This window comes from Phalaenopsis equestris, unplaced genomic scaffold, assembly GCF_001263595.1.
Source record: "Phalaenopsis equestris unplaced genomic scaffold, ASM126359v1 Scaffold000002, whole genome shotgun sequence".
In the NCBI taxonomy this organism is placed as follows: Eukaryota; Viridiplantae; Streptophyta; class Magnoliopsida; order Asparagales; family Orchidaceae; genus Phalaenopsis; species Phalaenopsis equestris.
Window position 1 is genome coordinate 65,064,745 of NW_018164444.1, and position 4,089 is coordinate 65,068,833.

The following is a 4,089-nucleotide window of genomic DNA, read 5'->3' on the forward strand; positions in this document are numbered from 1 at the left end:
CAGAGGCGGGCTGCTTGGGGCGGAAGCGAGTTAGGTGAAGATTTGTTTCGGTGTTTTAAAAATACGCAGAAACATGTTTTTTTTTTTTTTTCTGTTTTAAGTATTTTAAAAATAAATGTGCTCCAAAAAATACAAAATATAAATAAAACGAAAAATTGATAAGCAAACATTATTTTCATGTTTGTTTCTTTTTTTTTATAAAAAATAAAAAATAAAAAATAAAAATTGATCCCAAATATTATATTACTTCTCTTAGTGAGAGGATCTTGTTTTGATTGCAAGAAACCTATGACTCAAATTGCACATGACATTTATCTTACCTTATTTATTGGCTTGAGCTAGCAAAATTTTTATTGATCCTTCAAATGATGTCTTGTAGATGATCACACATTTTCTCAATAATGGTGGTCTTTATCACTAGTTGGCCCGATTAATTTCTGCAGTGAGAATGATAAATCAAATCAAAATTATTTTTTTTTTTTATTTTTTATAACTATTAATTAATCATCTACATATAATTGAAAGGCACTACATAAAAAAAAAATTTAATTATATATAATTATAAATGTACATTTTTAATTGTTGATATCGCATTCTTTAAATAGTTTCTCATGTATTTATCATCTTCTAGTAAAAAGCTTAAACTTGAAAATATAAAATCAAATCATGGTGAGTTATCAACCAATGAATACTCATATTTATAAACTATAGTAACATAACGAATAAAGAAGCAAGTTGTGTGCTAGCTTGTCGTAGAAAAATTTGTATAAGGTAAATAATAGTTTACTAATCAACTATATTTATTCAATTTCTTACTATATATATATATATATATAACTTATAACTTATGGAGGAAAATATTTTGTTTATATATTATGACTTGAGTATTGTCTAAGTTAAACTAATCAAAGTACTCCCATATTGATATGCCATCAATAAATTTTCAACATTCAGTACAGATCTCGATGCATGTCACAAATCTCAAGGTAATTTTTTGAGCAATAAATGTTTAAACTTTGATTAAATTTTATCTAGAACTTTGATTTTAGTAAACTTATATTTAAATTGATCAACTCGATGGGATGGACCTAAAGTTTAAACTTATATTTAAATTCACCTAAAGTTTAAACTTTGATTAAATTGATCAACTCGATTAGTTTTTATGATGATGTCATTTATGTAGCATTCAATCTCATAATGAATGATATAATTAAATATTTGGGTCATGGTGGGTTGACAGGTGGCTACAACATTTAACTTGATAAATATAATTTTGTAACAATATAATTTATGGAGTTCAAATGTGGAATACCATTGCTTATGGGGGTTATCAAGAGTTAATTGTAATTGAGAAACCATTCATTAAGGAAAATATTATATCAACGATTAATTTAAGAGTAGGCAAATGAAACTTGTTCTTTAATATGCCTTAATCAAGTCCCTAGAGTCACTATCATTTTTTCATATAGACAAGAAGTAAATTAGCATATCAAATGTGATAGAACTCAAAATAAGCTAAACATTGATGAACTCTTTGGTATCTTCAATGAACAAATTTTTTAATGTCAAGGTGTATCCTTTAGGTGCTTGCTTGAATAGTGGAATATTTGGATTAATTGATAGCTCATGGGAAACTATTTTAGAAGCTAAGCCAGATATCTAAGAATAACTCTAAACGAAGTAATCATCGTAAAAGGTTTCGAATATGTATCAAACTAAATATTTAGAAAACAATTTATTAATGAAGTTAGGATGAGGATCATCTTTTATATATTGATTTATCTCAATTAATACATTAAAAGACTTCAAAGTCTGTAGGACCTGATGATATCCCAATTGAGGTGTAGAATTATTTAGGAGATTTGGGAGTTTCTTGGCTTACTAAACTCTTTAATATTATTGTAAAAACTAAAAGGATGTTTGAGGAGTGGAGGAAGAGTATTTTGGTCCCCATTTTTAAGAATAAAGGGGATGAACAAGAGTGTGCAAATTATAGAGAAATTAAGTTAATGTGTCATACTTTAAAGTTTTTGGGAGAGGGTAATTGACATAGGTTAAGACGCATCACAAAGATTTCTCATAATCAATTTGGATTTATGTCGGGCAGGTCTACTATGGAAGTTATACATTTATTAAGAGGTTTGATTGAGAAGTTCAGAGATAATAAGGAGAATCTATATTTGATTTTTATTGATTTAGAAAAACATACGATAAGGTTCCAAGAGATATCCTTTGGAGAGTTCTTGAGAAGAAAGGTGTTGATATTACTTATATTCAAGTCATTAAAGATATGTATACTAGAGTTGTTACTTGTGTTCAAACTGAAGGAGGATTGACCAAATATTTTCCTATTTTTGTTGGATTACATCAGTGATCGACTTTAAGCCCATATCTTTTTGCTTTAGTTATGCATGGTCTTACTGGACATCTACAGGAGGATGTACCTTGGTGTATGTTTTTTGCTGATGATATCCTTCTCGTGGATAAAACTCAGAAAAAACTTGAATTATGGAGGTCTACATTGGAGTCTAAAGGCCTTCATTTAAGTAGAACTAAAACTGAATACATGGAATGTAATTTTAGTAGTAATAGCTCTAGTGATAGAAGTGTGACTTTGGGTGATCAAATTATTAAAAGGTGTGAACAATTTAGATATCTTGGGTCCATTGTTCAAAGCGATGGCGATATAGATGGGGATGTTAATAGTAGAATTCAAGTTGGTTGGTTGAAGTGGAGGAATGCTTCGAGCCTTTTGTGTGATAGAAAAGTACCGCTTAAACTGAAAAGAAAATTTTATAAGACAGTGGCGAGACCTGCAATGCTCTATGGCGTTGAATCTTGGCCTTTAAAAGAGAAGCATAATAATAAGTTAAGTGTTTTCGAGATGAGAATGATTAGGTGGATGAGTGGCTTTACACTTAAAGACAAAATAAAAAATGAATATATCCGTGATAGGGTTGGTGTAGCTCCTGTGACAGAAAAAATTAGAGAAAGTCGTCTTAGATGGTTTGGTCACATTAAATGTCGACCATCTGATGACCCGATTAGGAGAGTAGATGTTTTAGATTCGACTTGTGTTAAGAAAGGCAAAGGTAGACCTAGGAAGACTTGGGCTTATTGTATTAAAAATGACCTTAATTTACTCGAACTAAATGAAAATATGACACTAAATAGGACGCAATGGAGAAAAAAGATTCATGTAGCCAACCCCACGTTGTGGGATTAAGACTTTGTTGTTGTTGTTGTTGTAATTCATTAATAGTGGAAGGAGAGCAATTGCCAAAAACAAAAAGGCACGTTAAAAATCCCAGGAGGAATATCCTCCAAGTTCTTAATATCTTTTGTATGAGGGTTCAGAAAAAAAAGAAAGAAAAAAATCAAGTTAAAACGAGCATAAAATATATTCTCCTCAGAGAACTCAAAACATAATGTTTCTTGATTGGTGTAAATAACTTTGAAAAAAATGAATTGTTTAAATTTAATTTAAAAATTAGACTCATTTCTAAATAATGTTACAAATTTATCATGCTTTGAATGAAATTTAAATATAATTATAAAAAAATTTATTTTTAATTTTAAAAATTTTAAAAATAGATATATATAATTTTGTCTTGTTCTTTGCATTCTTGCAAATTGAAATGTCATTATTTCTATAATATGCTTCATAAATATCACATGCACCCATAAGATTTAAGGATAAAGGATTTAGAAAATATTGTGGATCGAAATTTAGTAAATCTTGCATGATTTAAGTCTCAAAAGCTGTTTGATAATGAATTTAATAAATCTAATTAAATCTTGTCAACATATTTGACAAAATTTGTTAGGATTTACAAGGTTATTATGTTTGATAGCATAAAAAAATTATAATAAAACTTTAATTATTTTATTAGCATGATAAAATTTAATTATTTAATTTAATTTCTTATTAGAATAATTACTAATTAATTATTCAATAAACTAATTAATTAAAAATAAAAGTTATTGAATAAGCACTATAAAACTTATAAATTAAGTAGTTATTAATTATATTGCTTAATAATTATTTATAATGTTATTTTTAAAATTATGAGGATCATCTTTTATATA